Source organism: Peromyscus maniculatus, chromosome 20 (assembly GCF_049852395.1).
Source record: "Peromyscus maniculatus bairdii isolate BWxNUB_F1_BW_parent chromosome 20, HU_Pman_BW_mat_3.1, whole genome shotgun sequence".
Classification (NCBI taxonomy): domain Eukaryota; kingdom Metazoa; phylum Chordata; class Mammalia; order Rodentia; family Cricetidae; genus Peromyscus; species Peromyscus maniculatus.
In genome coordinates, this window is record NC_134871.1 from 56047640 (window position 1) to 56068644 (window position 21005).

Here is a 21005-nt window from a genome sequence, read left to right on the forward strand (position 1 = left end):
TTTGTACTTCTGTGGTTTTTTTCCCCATTTTCAAATAAATTCATGCTGGTCTTAGATGCCTGTGCAGCAGGCCACGGGGAAGGCAATTTCCATGCCCCAGTGAATCCACTAGGCTGGAATGCCCCTGTCCTAGAACCAAATCAGGAGTCAGCCTCACCTGTCTGGAGTTCACTTTGCAGAGAGGTGGTACGGTGGTACTGGGCTTCTGACCCTGGTCTCTGCAGCTGGCTGAAGACAGTCAGGTCCCCAGCAGATGCTTTTTCCTCAGTTCTACCATGCCCTCATCTCAGAGCTGCAGGCCCTTGACCTTGGAATTTTCTGGAAGGAGTCCCTCCCCTCCCTGTCCCTGCAGCTACACTGGTTGTATGTTTTGACAAGAGCACTGGGCACGTCTTTGAGCTACTTGGAGAACTCTATCTTCTGAAGTTGGTCTAGGTGGGAGATGCTCTTTCACGCTTGCTTCTCGAGGGATCACATCTGCGGGCTCGAGCAGCAGCCCCTAGTAAGTGCCACTTTCTCAGTCTTTAAAGGTTTTTGTTCCACGTGGACCCTGTACTTTGCAGACCTGAGAGATGTTGTAGTCTTGGGAGGCTGGTGGGCAGGACAGCTGGGGCAACAGGGGCAGCTGGGGCAGCTGGGGCAGCTGGGGCAGCTGGGGCAGCTGGGGCAGCAGGGGCAGCTGGGGCAGCAGGGGCAGCTGGGGCAGCAGGGGCAGCTGGGGCAGCTGGGGCAGCTGGGGCAGCAGGGGCAGCTGGGGCAGCTGGGGCAGCTGGGGCAGCAGGGGCAGCTGGGGCAGCTGGGACAGCAGGGGCAGCTGGGGCAGCTGGGACAGCAGGGACAGCAAGAGCAGCAAGGGCCACTGGGGCAGCTGGGGCAGCAGGGGCAGCTGGGGCAGCTGGGGCAGCTGGGGCAGCTGGGGCAGCAGGGGCAGCTGGGACAGCTGGGACAGCAGGGACAGCAAGAGCAGCAAGGGCAACTGGGGCAGCTGGGGCAGCTGGGGCAGGAGAGCTCATAGGTGCAGAGAAGTCTCAGTTCTCTCAGAAGTCATGGCAGGATACAATGAATGACATACATCTCCCCTGAGAAGGAGAAGAGGCCCTTTTTATGTGTATGAGAATCTGTTCTGGACCCATGTTTCGTTGGATGAACTGCCTGAGAGCCTAAGGCCCACCTACCTCCATCTGACCTCACTTAAGCCCCCCCCCCCATAGCCTAGCTGGGGCATCTCTTCCACTGCTCCTGGACCTCTGAGGCCACCTCTCCTTCTGTTGACCATGATGGCCAGCTGCAGACAGAGTGCTCTGGCTCCCAGCTTATCCTAGTTGCTTCTCCAGGTCCATGATAAAAACGTCCAGTGAAGCAATATGGGGGAAAGGGACTTATTTCATCTTACACATCACAGTCCATCATGAAGGGAAGTCAGGGCAGGAACTCAAGCCAGGAACCTGGCAGCAGGAACTGAAGCAGAGGCCATAGACGAGTGTCACATACTGGCTGCCTCCCCATGGCTTACTCTGTTTGGTTTTTATACAACCCAAGGGTGGTACCGCCTACTGTGGGCTGGACCCTTCCACATCCATCATTATAACTCAATAAAAATGCCCTCCAGACTTGCCTACAGGCCAATCTGCAGGAAGAACTCCTTTAATTGAGAGTCTCCCTTCCCAGATGACCCTAGCTTGTGTTAAAGTGACCAAAACCTAACAGGCCCACAGCTGAAGAAGGAAGCCTCCTCCAACCCTACAGAAGCTCTGGCTGGTACCACCTTCTGCTTCCAGCCATATGCTAGCCCCACCAATGTGACTCTTCTCTTTGCAGTCTCCCCACCCTATCCCAGTATCTCCCACAAGAGTAGCTTCAGCATCCTGCATAGTCAGTTCCAAGATACTCTGCAGATACCCAAACCTGCAGATGCCCAAATCCCATCTATAAAATAACACGGACCCTTTATGTAAAGCTATACATGTTATCTACACAGTCCATTTTGTTTTGGGCATATAGTCCCTTTTTGTTGCCTAGGCTAGCCTCAAACTTTCTAAGTAGACTAGGTTGGCCTCAGGTCCGTGGTTCTCCCGCCTTGGCCTCTGAAGTGCAGAGATTACAGGTGTGCTCTATCACCTGAGGCTCTTACCCATTGCTGGGGTTTGGATGAGAATACTCTCCCCACCACAGGCTTGAACCACAGGTGTTTGGATGCTTGGTCCCCCGGTGGTGGTGCTGGGTGGTGGTGCTGTCTGGGAAGGTTGTGGAACTGTTAGGAAGTGGAGCCTTGCTAGAGGAAGTATGTGACTAAGGTGAGGTTTCATAGCTGGCCCTACTTCCTGTTGCCTCTTTCTGCTTCTTGTGTGTGAATGAAATGTGATCTCTCTGCTTCCTGACTGTCAGGCCAGCCATACCCTCCTGTGGTAGGTGTATGCTAAAGATGGCCAGTTGGAACTGAGCACTCCACAGACACTTAATCTCTGAGCGTTGACAGTGTGAGCCCTAGGGCTCCAACTCAGATCCTCCTGCTTGCATAGTGAGTAGTATGCCCACTAAGCTATTTTCCCAACCTGAGTGTGTGTTTGTGTGTGTGTGTGTGTGTGTGTGTGTGTGTGTGTGAGAGAGAGAGAGAGAGAGAGAGAGAGAATGTGTGAGTGTGTGTATGAGTGTGTGTGAATGTGTGAGAGTGAGTATGTGTATGAGTGTAAGAGTGTATGATTGTGTGTAAGAGTGTGAGCATGAGTGAATGTGTAAGAGTGTGTTTGAGTGTGAATGAATGTGTGATGTGAGAGTGTGTGTGAATGTGAGAGTGTGAGTGGATGTGTAAGAATGTGTGTGAGTGTGTGTGTGTGAATAAGTGTAGAAGAGTATATTGTGCATGTGTGTGTGCGTGCGTGCGTGCGTGCGTGTGTGTGTGTATGTGTGTGTGCGTGCGCGTGCGTGCGTGCATGCGTGTGTGTGTGTGTGTGTGTGTGTGTGTGTGTGTGTATGTGTGTGTGTGTGCATGTTGTGTATGAAATATCCTGGACAGTCTGAACTCTTCCTGTAGTGAGTTTGGCTCTTTGGGGGAAGCAGTTGGTGGCGATTTCCTATTGAGGGTCCAATTTGCTTTTCCTCGACAACCATTGGGTACCACTTCCTGTGTTTCTGACTAGTTGGAGATCATGAGTGCCGCAGGCTTGTTCAAGTGTCGCCGTGCCTTTCTCCTAAATGTACCTTTAGTTCACTGTCAGTCATATGTACTGCAAATATTTCCTGCTAATATTCTTTACCCCCTTTGGACTCTTTCTGGCATTTTTAGATGGACAGAAATACTTAATTTTTATGTGGCCCTAACACCCACTTTTCTTCTCTGGTTATTTCATTTTGACTCCTGCTCAAAAGGTTTTCCCAATCAAAGGTCATGAAGAGGTCCTCTTCCATCATCTTTTAAAAGCTTCAGTGAGTGTTTTGACATTTGAGTTTGGATCCAGTTCTGTCTAGAATTAATATTTTGAGTATGAAGGAGATGGGGATCAAGTTTCTTTTTCCCAGGTAGAAAGCTGCTGGTCCCAAGACCACCTTTCCTCATGGTTCTTCTCCCAAACCAAGTGTCCTCCACCCAGGACGATCACATCTCTCTCTTCTCTTTCATTGTGTTAACACCCAACACTTCACCGTGTCTTTATTGTGGAGGGGGCGGGGCTTCAAGATGCACCACAGGGCTGCAGAGCAAATGTCCTCCACTTTCCTTATTTGCCAATGGTTTCTTGCCTCTTGTATTTCCACATAAAATGGAGAGCCAGAGGCTGAGGAGATGGTTCAGTTGATGGGGTACTTGCCATACACACACAAAGACTGGAGTTCAAGTCTCAGAATTCACTACTATGTGGATGGCTGAGCACAGTGGTACACACTTGAAATTCTAGTGTCCAGGGGGATCTCTGTGCCCTCTCACTAGCCAGCCTAGCTGAATTGGACGTTTTAGACTGTGAAACCATATTTCAGAAACCAAGGTGGGTGATGCCTGAGGAAGGATGCTTGAGATGACTGGCCACTGCTCTCCACGTGTGTATACACACATTTATATAAGCATATTAACAAACACACACACACACAAACACACAAACACACACACACACACACACACACACACACACACACACACACACACATGAGCAAAACCTTAGAATTAATCTGTTAAGTCCCACAGAAGTCCTTTGGAGATTGTGATTCATACTCTATGGTGTCCACAAATTCAGGGATATGGGCATGCGCATCTGTGTAGGACAAAACCTCTAAACACCGCAAATGGCTTTCCCCCAATTTTAAAGCTTCTTCCACATTCTCTACAGTGTTTTATAGTTTCTTGAAGAAAGACCTTTTGCATTTTGTTAGATTAATTTCTTCCTCATATTTTCAGATGGTATTGTAAAAATTTTATTTCTTGAGCTTTCCTTGTCGAGGGGTAATTTGCATACAATAAATCACACAGAATGTAAACTCCAGAGCAACGGGTTTTGACATCTGTGCACACTCCAGTCATAAAAGTCTCAATCAAGAAATTTCCCCAGTGCTGTTTCTGGGCCACTGTCCTGTCCCTCTTGCTGTGTGGCTTTCTGTCACAGTAAAGAGCTTTACTGCGTTCACAGGACTAACTGCTCCGCATTCGCCTTTTAGTGTCTGCTTTGGTGAACCCCTTTGCTGAGCTCATCTCTCCTGTCCCTGTATCTGCAGTTATTCATCTTTATTGTGCATTTCATTATGCAAACACACTATAATTTGCTTTTGAATTCATCTGTTGATGCTTATTTGGGTGGATCTTAGCTTTTGGCGATCATGAACGGCACTGATTTTCTAACCGACCTGGGAAATGCCTTCATGTATGTTGTGTCTTCATTTCCTTGGGCAAATATCTAGAAATAGAATTTTTGGCCTGTAGGATGGAGTTTGGCTCAACTTTGTAAGGTGATGTAAGAGTTTTCAAAGTGGAGTGTACCCCTTGGGAAAGCATCGTCTTCCCACACACTCACTTTGGTGGTGGTGTATGGTCTCTCTCTCTCTCTCTCTCTCTCTCTCTCTCTCTCTCTCTCTCTCTCTCTCTCTCTCTCTCTCTCTCTCACACACACACACACACACACACCTCAGCATGGGTAAAGTGACACTGGTTCTCATGTGGACATTTCTGGGCCCTAATGACACTGAGCCTCTTTTCAAGGTGTATGGTCCACTCCTGTATATTCTTTCGTGGTTAGTCTGGTCAAGCTCCCTTTGGTTCTGAAAGCTGCTTTATTACATACGACATGTATTACATCACAGCTAAATTCAGTTGGGTGACATTTGACAGCAAATGTGAGTAGCCACCTGAGTCACAAGCTGGCATATTTCCTCTCCCTCACTTGCTCCTGCTGTCCCTAGCCAATTTCCACCCTCACCTCTAGTCCTGTGCAAGTTTGTGCTTAGAGCAAGCTGTTCTCAATCTGTTGGTCACAACCCTTTGAGGAGTCAAATGACCCTTTCACAGGGGTCACCTAAGACCATCAGAAATATCAGATATTTATATTATGATTCATAACAGTAGCAAAATTACAGTTGTGGAGTAGCAACAAATATACTTTTATGGTTGGGGGTCGCCACAACATGAGGAACTGTACTGAAGGGTTGCAGCATTAGGAAGGTTGAGAACCACTGGTCTTGAGAGTTTCGTGTGCTCCACAATTACTCATCAATGAAATCGTGTGTGTGGATTTCTTCGTTAAGGGTGGTGACTACTTCTGTGCTGTTACACAAATGTTGTGGTGGGTTGATTGGGTCCCATGGTGAGGAATGTTGTGTTGTCATTTTATGCCACCCTTTGGCCACCCACTCACTGTGCCTTGAGTTGTCCACAGAATTTGGCTCTTAGGAATAAAAGTGCTCTGAGCATTTGTGGATCTAAGCAAAAAGTGGAAATAAAATTTGGAGCAGATGAGCGGGTGACCAGCTGAGGAGTTTCAGCTGAGGAGGTAGCTGTCACATGTCATGAAAAGAAGTGCCATCCAGTCCCCATTCTCTCCACCTGGGATTATATTTTTGCCATTGAGTTATATAACTGCCTGCTGTTTTAATGGCATTTCTCAAGTGACTAGTGGCACTCAGGGACTTATCACATTTTTGTTCCTTTGAGATAAGGTCTCTTGCCCAGTCTGATTTTGAACTCATGATCCTCCTGCCTCAGGTCTCTAGAGTGTTGGGGGGAGGGGAGGGGGAATAGGAGGTGGGTAAAGTTGCAGCCAGATTCCTTTTCATATTCCATTGACTTTATGAGAGAGAGAGAGAGAGAGAGAGAGAGAGAGAGAGAGAGAGAGAGAGAAAAGAAAGAAAGAAAGAAAGAAAGAAAGAAAGAAAGAAAGAAAGAAAGAAAGAAAGAAAGAAAGAAAGAAAGAAAGAGAGAGAAAGAAAGTATTTATTTTGACCTGCAGTGTGAGGGTACATTCTGGAAGGGTGGGGAGGGTATAGAGGGAGAACAGCTGGTCACATCACACCCCAAGTCAGGACATAGAAAGGGGTAAATGCTGGCTGTTTTATGAATATACAGAAGATATCCGGGCCCCATACCCAACTAGCATGATGAATTTATTTTCTAAAAAGATTAATTTTATTATTTTAATTCTGTTTGTGTGTATACTCATGGGGGCCAGAGGTATCAGATTCCCTTGGAGCTGGAGTTACAGGCAGTTCTGAGTCAAGTGAGGTGGATGCTGGGGATTGAACTCCTGTCGTCTGGATGAACAGAATGTGCTCTTAGCAGCTGAGCTATCTCTCTAGTGTGAGATAGCTCATTTTAGAAATAGCACAATAGTTAATGTGCTCATGGACTTATTTTGTTCAGATTTTGCTAAAAGTCTTTATAGCTATGTACAGGGAAATTCTAGTTAGTCGTTTGCTTTTCTTACAGGGTTCCTATCAGATATTTTTTGAATTAGATGTATTTTAACCAATACAAAAAAAAATACAAAAATGCACCAGGCGGTGGTGGCACATGCCTTTAATCCCAGCACTCGGGAGGCAGAGGCAGGAGGATCTCTGTGAGTTCGAGGCCAGCTTGGTCTATAAATTAAGTTCCAGGAAAGGAGCAAAGCTACACAGAGAAACCCTGTCTCGGAAAAACACACACACACACACACACACACACACACACACACACACACACACACACACAAAATGCAGACCTCCCTGCTGCCCCTCCCTCTGATGGAAGCAATCTCCTGGGAAACACTGGGTTAGGGACAGGTACACAGCTCAGGGTGCCCTCCTCCTGTTGAGCAAGGCCACCTTCCTGAAGTGCACCCGGGGGAGGCATTTAGACAACAACCAGACCTCCCCTGAGGTTCCTCTCTGACTGCTGGAGAGAATGTACAATGTCCTGATCTTCTCCCAAACTATCGTAGTCAACAACCTGGCCTCCAGAGTGCTAGGAAAATGAGGATTTACTCTCTGGATATCCGAGCTGTCTCGGAATAATGAGAAGAACCAGAAATGCAGGGTGCCGTGCTGTGGAAGAAGGAAGTCACAGATGTTAGCCAGAAGGAGCAAAGTAGGGAACCCGGAGCGACTTGTGGATGGAGTCATTGTTCAGGGCAAGCAGAGGACTTAGTCAGACCACAGCTCAGCCTCCAGCTTTGATGTTCTTAGGCATGATGGAGGGTTTGGGAGCCATGTGCATCACTCAGAACCAAGAATAGTACCATGAGCATCAAGGAGCAAGGTCAAGAGTATGTGGCCTGGATGGCCATGTTTATCCAGCTGGTCACACTTGAGGGGCCCAGGAAGGGCTGAGTAGGTCAGTGTGCTCACAGATGGCCTTTGTGTCCAAACTGAGCTCAGGCAGGGAAATCACTCCCCCTCACCCCAGTGAGGGCTGTACAATACATGCTCTTGAAAAGATACCAGGATCCCTGACTTAAGTCTCTAGGCTCTTGCTCTCCAGCACGAAGAATTACACTATGGTTGGGAGCAGAAATAGAGACAGTCTATTAAGACTGAAATGGGAGTGGGTGAGCGGGCAGTAGGGACTCAGCATGGGCCATGAGCCTCACGACCCTTTATAGATCTTTAAGGGCCTGCTCTCTCCTGGCTGGTAAGTCTTCGGCTTTCTCCGGCATATTCAGGTAGGGAGGGGCTCCTAAGCCTCTGCCAACTGCTTCTCCCTTGCTAATTTGAGGCTTTTCTCTCCAGCTCCGCCACTCTTCTGACCCCACCCCAGCACCAGATGACGAGGTCAGTTTGACTGATGTTCTACTGACTCTGGCTTCGCAGGGGTGGAGGAAGGAAGCCCTTGGTGACTCAGGGATGATGTCTTCTGCAGTGATCAGCCCCCTGGGCTTTGAAATCCTGGCCCTCTGTTACTTACTTAACCTCAGTGCAGACAGAATCCCGGGGAAACTAAATAAACCCTGGCTTGACTTACTTAGTTGGTTAATCTATGCTAAAGCCCTCGGAAGCGATTTATCGATTTGCTTAAAGGGAGATCCCAGGGGAAGAGACCGTCAACTTCTCCAACCATTTCACCATGCAGCTCGATGATGACAGCGCTCCAGCATGAGATCCCGAGATAAGAATTCCATCCTGAAGGAAAACCTACATACATCCATTGTCCTCCTCAAGGGAAGAAAACAGCTTGAGGATTCGTGATTCTCCGGCAGCAGCTCCCTGACCAGAGCGATTGCTTCCACAGGAATCAAGTCCAGGAGGCCCTGTAGGTGGCAGTCCAGGGCAAGGCAGCATGCTGGGCAGGTCCCAGGGCTTCAGGCAGAGCAAGGTGATGGCCTTGGACTGTGTGGGATCTTGGCCTGGGGATACAGGCTTCTGAAGTGAGGGACAGTTGTCTAAGCCTGGAATGAGTCTGGGTGGTGCTCAGGGTAGGGCTCATCCAGGGAAATGGAACCAGTGGGATATGTATAAGTGCGTATAGAAATAGGAGCTCATACACACTCACACACCAACACACACGTATACACACACATTCATAGACTTCAGTCCTTGACAGACGGCATGTGCCACAGTCGTCATGTGACACTAGGTCACCTAGTGACATCATGTTATGGGGAGCTCACCAGAGATGACCACTCAGACACAATGCATGGCCAATTGAAAGTCTTTATTCTAGCTGGCTGGGACCACAGCCAAGTGTTCAGGGCCTAAGGTGTATCCCTGAGTATCCAGAACATGGGGTGTTTAAAGGCAGAAACCACATCCTGGGGGCTTCGCACAAGAAAGCAGTTTGAAGCAAGCAGTTTTAACAGAAGTTAAGAGAAGCTATTTAGGACATCCCGACCAAGAATAGAATTGTTTTCCATGGGATTCTCCATCAAGGAGATCAGATTCTAGCTAAACCTGGAATGGCCTCAGCAAGAATAGAAATTGGAGGAACCTCTGTGCTTTCTGGTCCCATCACAATCACAGTCATTTGTAGTGGTTTGAAAGAAAATGGCCCCCAAAGGGAGGGACGCTATAGGAGCTGTGGCCCTGCTGGAGGAAGTGTCACTGTGGGGGCGGGCTTTGCGGTCTCTTTTCTTAAGCTTCCCTCAGTGTGACTGTTCAGTTGACTTTCCTGTTGTCTGCAAGATGTAGCATTCTCAGCTCCAGCACCACGTCTGCCTGCATGCTTCTATGCACCCTGTCATGATGATAATGACTTCTGAAACTGTAAGTGAGCCACCCCAATTAAATGCTTTGTTTATAGGAGTTGCCATGGTCATGGTGTCTCTTCACAGCAATATAAAACCCTAACTGAGACAATCATCCTAGTTTGTGTCAGAACATTCTATGCTGTTGGCATGATGACAGAATTGCCTAACAATGCCTTTATTAGGACGTAGACCTGATATTAGGTGGTATGTAACTGTGTGTGGGGGGGGGGGCGGGGGGAGGCAGACAGCTGACTCATGGGATAGTGGAAGTTGGCCGTCTGAATTCTGCAGAGGCCGTAAGAGACCAGGAAGGACTGGTCTTGTAGTTTTGAGTCTGAAGACCAGTGCAGGTATAACTCCCTCTTCAGAGGATGGCCTCAGTCTTTCTGGCCTTCAACAGGTTGGATGAAGCCCATCTCAGATGGAGTAGCATTTTAGATTTCACTGATATGACCAGGGATCTCATCTGTATCCCCTTCCCAGCAACACCTCGATCTGTGTATGACCAGATGTATGGGCATCTTGGCCTCATTCTATTAAAATCCACAGCAGGAACCTTACAGGTGAGAAGCAGGAGGCTTGCCAGGGCCTGGGATACCAGCTACATGGCAGTACCTGTGGGTGAGAAGGAGCCAGGCCTGGATTCCTACTCTGGGTCTGGTCCAGGTGGCAGAGAGGGAAGCCTAATAGAGCTGTAGACACCATGGACAATGACACTGCCTCTCTGCTGATGCTTGTTCACAGAAGGGGACGGGACAGTAGAGTGGGAGTAGACAGACCACTAGAGACTGTTGCCAGGTGAGATAAAAGGGCAGGTAGCCAGAGTGACCCATTCTAGAAGGACCTTTGGGAAGTCATTAGAATATGCAAGCTACCCATCCAGTGGATTGAGTTACTATTGCTGCCGTGGAAGTGGGCTCATTGCTGAGCATGGACCGCTGTAGAGCTGAGTCCGGCCCTCTTGATGTCCCGTGCTCCCCACTTCTGCTTCCTCTTGCCCCCGCCATGGCATACCATGAAGGAGGGACCTCACCAGATGCAACACCTCCACATCAGACTTCCCAGCCTCCAGGGGACCCTGAGATATGAATTTCTTTATTAATAACCCAGTCTGTGGTGTTCTATCATAGCAGTTAAAGACTAGGATATAGGTAGCTATGGACACCAAAGCATATTGCCACAGTAGTGGGTCTGGGAAGGGAGGGATGTAGCTGTTTTAGACAGTCTACCATGGCCCTACTAGGCAACTGGCAAGAAGCCTAACAGGCAGCCCTTATTGGTGGGATGAAGGTGGATGAAAATGGGGTTGGCGAATAGGAGCAGGGGCGCTGTCTCCTTGTTACAGTGTGTCTGAGCACTGTTCCATGGAGGAAGGGTCTGCTGGGTCCTTTCTATGCAGGCTGGTGGTCATCCTCCTGTGGTGCCACCGTCCTCAGGCTTTGCACTTCTTCCCCAAAGTCAGTGCTGTTGGGAGGTAAGTGGGAACAGCTTAGAAGCCAGGCTGGAAGCCTCTCCGACCTGCTGGGACCCGCCACCTGGGAGCGGCTCTCTTAAATCAATTTGGAAATCTCTTCCATGTAACACAAATGGACTTGTCAAGGGAATAGAAATCGCTGCCAAGTCCCTACCTCGAGTGGGATGAAAAATTAGATGAATCTGCAAAAAGCAGTCAGCAGGCGGCTGCCTCCCCTGCCACAGAGGCTCAGGAGGACTGGCAGTGAGGATGTGGTGCGGTGGAAGCTTTGGAAACAAACAGGAGTTTCCTGTCCTGGGGCTGCCATGCTACAGGGGAGAAGCTTTGGTCATGTGACCTGAGGTGCCTGTTGCTTAATGGTAGTGTGGTGACTTAGCGCTCCTAGCTGGGTTGAGGAATATTGCCCATGGCCCTGAATCATTATGCAGAGTGGGGTTGGATGTATGGCGCCAGGCTAGGGGCAGGGACATCTCTCCAGGCCCTGCAAGCGGACCTCTGTTCTTTGAGTAGCTCATCATATGGGTGCCGGCAGGGCGTGCAGGGTGGTTCCGGCTTCCCTTCATGCAGTACTGCTAGCATTTGCCACGTAGCAAGAGCTGCACAGGCCGAATTTGGTGATTATACACGGTGAGATGATGCTGGGAGAGTGCTGTCCAACAAGCATGAAGCGTGGGGTCCTGTCCCCAGCACTGAACTGACCAGGCATGGCAGCACACCCTTATGACCTCAGCGTTCGGGAGATGGAAACAGGAGGACCAGAAATTCAAGGTCATTCGCGGTTACATAGTGAGCTTGAGGCCAGCCTGGACTACATGAGACCTGTTAAGAAGGAGAAGGAGGAGGAAGAGGAGGGGTAAGGAGAGGTGAGGAGAGCTGTTCATCATCATTGGTGGGTTTTGACTATGTTTAGGTTATTTCTACTCCCTTACCCCCACCTCCTACACACCAATGATTCTCCTTAGAGAATCGAGCAGGCTGTGCAGAGTTCTCCATGGTTCCTATGTTGTGTCCCCAAATTTCTGTTCTGAAGTCTGTACCAATTTATTCTGTCAACCTGTAGTATGGGGCTACATTGATTTTTTTTTTTAGATTGAACTCTTGCGTGCACTAAGAATCTCTTCTTGGTATTTTTCAAGTGGATAGAAAGTGGGACAATATTATTCTTTTTATAAAGTGCGGTAGCTGTGTGATGTGTTGGCTGGGGAGGGGGAGTGTGCTTCCCAGAATTCTCATGTGTTTCTGCCTCAAGAGCCACAGGGGTTCTCATGGGGGCTGTGTGGACAGGAAGGATGCTCTCTCCTTTGATAGAGGAGACATCTGTCTTCACAGACTGGCCTGCACATGGAAACACACCACATAGGCAGTCTTGCTTTATTTACTCAACAGTGCATCTTGGTAATGGAGCCATCCCTATCTCCTGGGCCCACCTCAGCACTTCTCACAGGTGCTGAGACTCCACTGTGCGCATGCCTGCTGCTGACTCTACTGTTCTATAGTGGTGGATGCTTACAGTTCTCCCATCTTTCCATATCATAAAGAGTTCTGTGAAGAATGTCCCATGCCTGGGTCATTTTGCACACAGGCTAAAGTTCTATGGGTCAGTCTTGGCTCTGTCATGGGGGAAGGGTGGCTTTGATGGATGTTATCCACAGAGACCACCCCATGCTCCTTAGTTGTTTTTTTTTTTTTTATTGTCCAAGTAACACAGCCTTCAGTCACCTGGGAAGAGGGAACCTTAATTTAGGCCTACATCAGGTTGGCCTGTGACCCTGCCTGTGAGAGACTGCCTTGATTGATGATTGATGTAGGAGTACCCAGCCCACTGCAGGTGGCCTCATTCCCTGGGCAAGTGGTCCTGGGATGGATAAGAAAGTCAGCTGAACATGAGCCTGAGCAAGCCAGCAAGAAGCATCCCGCTGCTTTCTGCTTCAGTTCCTGCCGTGAGTTCTTGCCGGGACTCCCTCAGGGATGGACCGTAACCTGGAAGTGTAAGCCAAAGAAACTCTTCCCTCCCCAAGCTGCTTTAGACTAGAGTATTTGTCACAGTAGCAGAATGAAACTAGAACAGACACCAGGGAACACATCTGTGGTCCAATCCCTTCTCCTTCTCATCCATCCTTTCCGGGTACACCCTTCTAATGCAGGAGTCAGAGCCTGGGAACATTCCCCACAGTCTTTCCTCATTAGGGATCCCATTAGCTTCTGCAGTGAAATCTGCCCGACAGGACGGGAAGCCGACTGTGATGCTGTGAGGTTTTGGCATCAGTGAAGGCTAGATTCTGCCAGAATCTTCTTAGGGCAGCATCATGTTGTTTGTGCACACAGTCAGGTCTACAGCGCTGGCTTCCTGTGGCGTCCACTCTTCTTGGAGTTCCCAACCTTTACTCCTCTCAGAGCTTTGTAAGCCTGGGATCCCCTGATGGAAGGACCTGGAAGGTTTCCCTTGACCGGGCTGACCCCTGACTGACAGGTACATGTCCTCTGCAGCACAGAGTGAGAGTCAGCACATTTCTGCTTTTGTAAGTGACTTTCCTATCATCAGTTGGTATCTTCACACTGTGAAAATGGTTTTGTTTAACAAAAGAAAGCTCCTGGTTTATGACCAAATTGGCAAACTTTTCTCCAGGTTTTGGTTTAGTTTATATGAAGTATTTGATACTAAGATTAAAACAATTTGGCACGGGCGGGGGTGGGGGGGGGCTGCAGAGGTGGCCTGGTGGATAAAGCTTGGCATGCAAATGTGGGAACTGGAGTTTGAATCTCCAGAACCCATATAAAGCCAGGATTGGTAGCACGGTCTGGGTTTTGTGCTGCATTTAGTATGACGGGGCCATGAGCCCTCACCTGCCATTCTGTGGGCTCCCTTGTTTTCCAGGCTCCCTGGAAGCCTGGGGACCCTTGCATGGCGTTTCTACACATCTGCTTCCTTCCTTTCCACTTAGCTTCACCGCGGACTGAGGTGCTATACCCATCCCTGAGCTCTGCACTCTGAATGCTGATGCTCCCTGAGACCTGCTAACAGCTGTGGTAATTGCTGGGCTTCCTAGGGAGTTGCCCTGTTTATCATTATAAAGTGACTTGTTTTAAATAATGCATTTTGTTCCCAAATAAGGCCTGTCTGGTATTGATTGTTGTCCCTGCATTTTTAAACAATGCATTTACCTTCTGTGCTTTTATCTTTGACCTCTGTGAACAGCTTGTTTTCAGCTTATCTCTGTCCCTGGGTTTTCCATCTTGAATTAGGTAAAGCTTTGGCTCAGGTGCAGAATCATCCAGGCTGGTTCTGTGGCCATTGTTGGCACTGCCTTTGAATTCATCCCCGGGGGTGCTTGCACTACTTCCCCAGGGCTTTGCCTTGTTTTTTCCTTCCTTCCTTCCTTCCTTCCTTCCTTCCTTCCTTCCTTCCTTCCTTCCTTCCTTCCTTCCTTCCTTCCTTCCTTCCCTCCCTCCCTCCCTCCCTCCCTCCCTCCCTCCCTCCCTTCCCTCCCTCCCTCCCTCCCTTCCCTCCCTCCCTTCCCCTTTTTTCATTTGGAAGGTAGGATGTTGGCCTCAAGTGACCATCTCTTAACTCCAAGTCGGCTTCCTCCTCTGTTGGCACCACAGACAAACAGTGAGAGGCTGCATGCGCCTCAACGTCGTCCCCAGCTCCCGTGCTCTCTTTGACTTGGTTTTAAAATCTCAGCATTCACGTTTGTACTTTTCAAGTTGATTTATGTGCCTATTAATTAATGTCTACATCTATGTAAATATTAAATATCTCTAGACTGCTTTCATATTTGTCTGATTAGGCATGTGTCTGCAAATGATACATCAGCTGATTTGTACACACCAACCAACATCAATGCTTATCACATCGGAATTGGGGTTTTCTCTGGTTATGACAGATGTTAAAATCTGTGCTCTTGCACCATTTCTCAAACCCTCCTGCCCTCCCCCTTCTAGTCCTCCAAAGTTAAATATTTCGAAGATGCTTTTGTGCATAACAGTGGTATCATATCTACTAAAGTACTGCACTGTTTTTAGTATGTGTGTCACAGTCAAGTGTGTGGGTCTGTTCCCCACTGAATGGCTTGAGGGTTAGTGTTATATTGGTTTGACAAGCTCTTTCGTTCTCTCTTGCTCGGCCAAGATTGTCCTCTGGTAGTGTCTTGAGGATTGGCCCCTTCCATACTTATATTTGATGCTTACTGCCAATTCAGAATATCAAGATTTTGACTCAAATAGATTTTTGAACTTGACATTTTGATCGGATTTAATTTTCAAGATATATTTACCATTAGCTTTAAAATTTTTATGTGTTTAATGTTATGTGTATGAGCATTTTGCTGCATGTATGTCTGTGTGCCACGTGCACACCTTGAGCCTGCGGAGGTCGGAAGTGGGTGTTGGATCCCTAGGAACTGGAGTTACAGAAATGGTTGTGAGCTGCCATGTGGGTGTTGCGAACTGAACCCAGGTCCTCTGCAAGAGCAGCCAGTGTTCGTAACTGCTGAGCCATCTCTCCAGCGCCATCATTTGCCTTTTTATTTGAAGGACAAGCTGGCAAGCTGTGAGACTTTGGGAGGACTGTACGGGCAGCAGTCTTCGGTGTCCTAGCATTGAATCCTGCTCCTCGGCATCACAGCCCAGCCTGACTCGTTTCCCCTTTTTCTTCCCTCTGGTCCTGGACAGTTAGTTCTTGCTGCATCCATCTGTCCTTCTCCAGATTCTTTTGTGTCCCCCTGGAATGATCGTGCACAGGGCTGGTTCCTTTATGAAGTTTAAACCCCTCCTGATGCTTGTGAGATACTTGGCATGTTAGACACCAACTGAAGGCGTCCCGATGGGATTGGGGTGTGTTAGAGGCAGGTGTTTCAACTTCATTTCTTCTGATCACACCCGATGAGGATTTAGTTCACAGCACAGCCCCGCTCCTCTCTGCTTTGGCTCTTCTTGCTGATGTGTCTTCCTGGGATCCCTGGTTCAGGCTCTCACTGCTCTGTACGCTGCAAGGTACACAGGTTTCTGCCCTAAGCAGGGTTGTTAGTTTTCACGGTGGGTTTTGTCACCCTGTTCCTGCCACCTGTCACCACAGGTAACTTCCCAGCCACCTCCACTCTTCTGTTTAATCCTCATTGCACATGCCAGCTCTTCCTGGCACACACAGGCTCGGGGCTAAGGCACCCACCCCTCTGTTTCTCATTTTCTCTTTGGGTTTTGGTGAGTGTTTGCCAGGAGGAGGGGGACCACTCTCTCTTGTTTAAAGATGCCTCTCACTGCTTTGGTCAGTGTCTCAGTTACAGCTGAGCACTGGAGATGTGTCCCAAGCAGGAACCTAGAGTAGATCCAGGGGAATGCACCCTGGTGGGGGTGGGGTGGGCTGGGGTGGGCTGGGGGGTGTGGATTGTCCCAGAGTCCACTCTGCTGTCCTAGAGTTCTGACATGGCTTGTGCTAGGCAACCAGATGCTGGTCCGGCACAGACTGTGTCAGGGCTCCAAACAGGAACTGGGACCAGTCAGACTCTGGTAGGGTCAACCGTGGGTTCGGCTTCATCTCAGCAGCGAAGCCACATTTAAATGAACTACAGGCAGTTTTCCCTGCAGTAACTTAACACAGTGCTTCTGTGACACCTGTTGAGAATGTCACCTGCATCCTCCTTATGTAGGGTCTGCTCGGGCATCAGCGATGGGTCTTTACCCCCCACCCTGTCCCCCTACTCCTCCCACTCCTGACTCTGAGTCCCTCAGTGAACTTGGCCTGTACTTGCAGGCTCTTGGCTTCATGAATGATTGAACACTCAGCCAGAGCCTTGATTCTTAAGTGTCTTAGCCTTTGTCCCCACCTCAGAGCCCTCAGCTGCCTTCCTGCATCTTGTTTACCCTGGTCTTGTGCAGTCCTGAGGCTGAGGGCTCCCTCATAAGGCCCTGCCAAATGTCAGGCGTGGTGATTCTGAGTCAGCTTGCCCTTCCGCTCTCTCCTGTAGCTGAGGGACAGAAAGAAGCCTCATGTTGGCCATATCTTCATGTCCACCTTGTGCCTCACATATTCATGGGCAGCACCCAAGAGGATCTCGGCCTGTTTGTTGATCCCCTAAAGCAGTATTTAGATCAGCTTCCACAGAAGCTCAGAGAACATGGTGCTCTCTTCTGTGGGATACGTCAAGGATTCCGGGGCCTGATGTGCTCAGAGCAGAGAGTCAGGAGATGGCTCTGGAGGGCCGAGAGCTGTAGGAGCCCCTGCTGGGGTGGGGGGTCTGTCCTGCAGTGCACACGGACACTTGCTTAGATAACTAAGGATGCTTATAAGGCCATGATCTGTGCACTCCCTCATAGGTGTCTAAGGACCAGCCCTGCGTTCTAGGTGCCAGGAGATGCAACTGGGGGGTCTTAAGTGAAGGCAGATGATGTAGAGGTAAAGGGGTCTGGCTTGTGGGGAATAGAATGGAGGGAGTATGAACCAGAGCACCACAGAGGCAGAGCCTGAATTAGTGTGACTTCCATGGAGGGGCAGAGGGGCTGATAGTTGTGTCCAGAGGAATGGGGAAGGGGACCACATGTGACTTCTTTTTCTCCTTTCCTCCCCGTTCAGCCCTGGGTACAGAGACCAAGATCTGGGGCCCTCTCAGAGGGCTCCACACAACGATGGTGAGGCGGGAAAGGCCACAGACTTCACACCAGGTCTGGGGGACTCTCGGAGCCTCCTGTTCAGCGGTGGTGATAAGGGAGGTGGCATTACAGCTTTGTCCTTCACATCGCAGACATTCTCAGCAGGGACAGTTGATTTACAGCCAGGTTGGACAGAGAGGGAAAGGATACACCCCCTTTCTCCAACTCTCTATAGAGGCCCTAGAATAATGGGGGTGGGGTAGATGTCCAAGAGGTCGCGCAGGGCTGGCCACTATTGAAAATGAAGAGGGCGGGTCCAGAGAGCTATCCACCAGGCTCTTTGAGGGAAAGCAAGGCATTTCATCACTGCAGAGCTTTGAAATTAATTTCTTGCAATTAGAGCGAGAGCCCCAGCTCTGCGCACGTTCGACTTACCGCTCCGCTCTGCGGCAGCGGCTGTGCAGCGGGAACAGGACCAGAAAGGAACTGGCCCCACTGCTCCTGTCCTTCAGACACCTGATTCCTCCCTCTTCCAGGCCCACCAAAGTCACACGGGGGGGGGGGGGGTGCGGGGGGAGCCAGGCCAGACTGGGATCCAGGCCTGGGGCCTGCACTGACCTTGTCTGGCCACTGTGCAGGCCTCGGTGTCCTCATAGTCGGTAATTCCCATGGACACGTGCTTCTCCCCAGCCCTGCAGGCACATGAGGTACTTTTATTGCTCTGACAAAATACCCCACAAAAGCAACTTTAAGGAAGGGCTGTTTTCTCCTGGCTCATGGTTTGAGGGCGTGGTCCTTCCTGGTGGAGAAAATGGCGGCAGGAGCCTGAGGCAGCTGCTCACACGGCATCTGCAGCCAGGAAGCAGAGAGAGAGAGAGCGCGATGCATGTTGGCGCTCACCTCGATTTTTCCTTTTTGTGCCGCCAGGGACCCCAGCCTAGGGAATGGCGCTGCCCACATTTACAACGGGTCTTCCCGATTCGGTTATTCCAGTCTGGGAAATTCTCCCCAGGCATATTCAGTGGCTTTGTCTCCCAGGTGATCCCATAACCTGTTGAGCTGACGATGAGCCACCAGAGCAGATGTGTCTTCTGTTCATGCCTGTGGCCCGCACCTGACAAATCTCCTTCCCGTGGGGACAGGCACCATTCATGTCACCCTGTCATGGTCCTCCATGGGAGGCTGAGGTTGCAGAGCCCTTCCCTGAGTTAGGGGTCAGGAGCTCATGGGGGAGTGAGTGCTCAGCTCTCCTAGTGTAGAACACTCACGAGAAAGATGAGTCTCCTGCACCTGGATGGATGTCCTGGGTGGCTCTAACCTATGACCACCCAGCGGAGGCTTAGAACAACAGACTTGTCTCTTCCCGTAGTCTGAGGCCAGAAGTGTGAGGTGAAGGAGTTAGCGAGGCCATGCTCCCTCTGAGGACTTTTGGGGAGGGCCCTTCCTATCTCCTTCAGCCCTACTGACTCAGGTGTGACTCACTGGCCCTAAGCATCTCTCAATTCAGGCAGGCTAACCACCAAGACAAAAGGCCAGACTGCAGCTCCTCAGTCTCATGAGGGGAACAGCTGGGGCCTGTGGGGCCATTACTACTCCCCTACCCGCATCCACACTCCTTCACTGACCATAGCCTAACAATGGTCTCCTGAACCCCACCCAGTCTTGCACTCTCCTGGTCGTACTAGCCTTTCGTGAGGTCACAAGGCCCAGAGTGCCCTTGGGATGGAACCAAGCTTCCCACCCCAATGGAGCAGGCTCTCTGCATCTGCTGAGCACTGTGGAGGCCAGCTGAGACTTACCCATCAGAACTGGTCTCTGAGAATGAACTCTGGGAGGTGGTACCTTATTTCCAGTATCCAGGGACTGAAGTGGGGTGGCTGATAATAGAGCAGCTGAAGGGGCCCGCAGGACCCCTGGAGCATCATGCCTGTGTGGTCCTCTGTGCTCCTCTTCAGAGCCTTTCCTAGCCCTCATGTGGTGTCTGGGCAGTCCCACCCCCCATTAGTTAATTCTGCCCCTTTGATACTTGTAACATGATGGAAACTCTAGAGAAGCATCCCAGGGCCCAGGAGCCGCTGCCTGCCATCATGGTGGAAAATAAATCTCCTTCCCGGGTAGCAGACAGTGCCTGCAGTATTTCATAATTGGCGAGATGAAGAGCCCCGGTTTTTTGAGATGTTTGGGAATAACTCAGTTTAAAAGACCACGTCCTAACAACCGGAATGGGCCGATTATTCCAGGATAATCCACTGAGAATTGTTGCTGCACGAGGTAGGGAAATGTGTCTGAATGATTGCCAAAAGTTTGCTGAGCATCTCACGTTCCCACTGCCAGGAGACACGTTAACGCCCATTTGTTAAGAATGTTTTTGAGGTTTATTTCCAATAGAAGGATTTGTTTCATTTAAGTGTGTCCTCTGAAATGCTTACGGTGACAAGGCCATCCATCTGCCCTCTCCCTCTGACTCTGCAGTCTGGAAGTTGCCTGAGGTCTATGACATCCCAGCCTTGTTGGGGCAAGAGAGAGATAGACCCCAGGCCAGTTGGAGAAGCAAGACATGCTCACTCATGGCATCTAGGGGCCAAGTCATCACCCAGCTGTTCCTCCAGAGGGACCACTGTGGTCCCGTTTTCCTGCTCTGGAGCATTGGGATTTCTATGGGAGCTGGTGGGAGTCTTCGTGGATACAGAGAAGAGCAGGTAAATGAAGAATGGAAACCTCAGGAGCATCTAGGACCACATCCCAGCATCTCGATTCCATGGGGACTTTAGAAGGAGCAAGGCCAGAGTGTTCCCCGTGGTGATAGAAGAGCAAGGTCAGGGTGTTCCCCCATGGCGACAGGGAAGCTAGGTCAGAGTGTTCCCCCATGGTGATAAAGGAGCAATGTCAGAGTGTTCCTCCATGGTGATAGAGGAGCAAGGTCAAAGTGTTCCTCCATGGTGATAGAGGAGCAAGGTCATGGTGTTCCCCCATGGTTATAGAGGGTATTGTGTGACTATCAGGCTATCAATCCCAGGGCTCTTGGCTCAGAAGCTGTCTTTTCCACTGTAGAAACCTCCTTGTTGAATTCTCTGAGCTATGGGTGTTGGCTGTTGGTCAGAGCAGCCTACCCACTCAGATGCTTCCAGCTGGGTGGTAGCTGAAGTGTCCTTAGCTGAAGACCAGCTCATGGTATTCAGGGTTGGGCAGGTAATCCTGACACTCCTCTGTAGCCCACAGCCCCTGAGTTCTCTCTGTCCACTTCTCCCCTGTCCATCTAGCATCATGGGCTCCAAGCACACAGGGTATTTACAGTAGCCAGGGAACAAGGACCT

The 21005-nt window shown here is 49.8% G+C and overlaps 1 long non-coding RNA gene across 2 annotated transcripts in view; it reads left to right on the forward strand.

Moving 5' to 3' along the window:
• Nucleotides 1-19426: 19426 nt before the first annotated feature.
• LOC121824388 (uncharacterized) overlaps nucleotides 19427-21005 on the forward strand; it is a 116068-nt gene continuing 114489 nt past the window's right edge. For both annotated transcript variants that reach the window (XR_013046542.1, XR_006066272.2), the window contains exon 1: nucleotides 19427-19962. This is a non-coding gene — a long non-coding RNA (uncharacterized LOC121824388). The remainder of the gene's footprint in view (nucleotides 19963-21005) is intronic.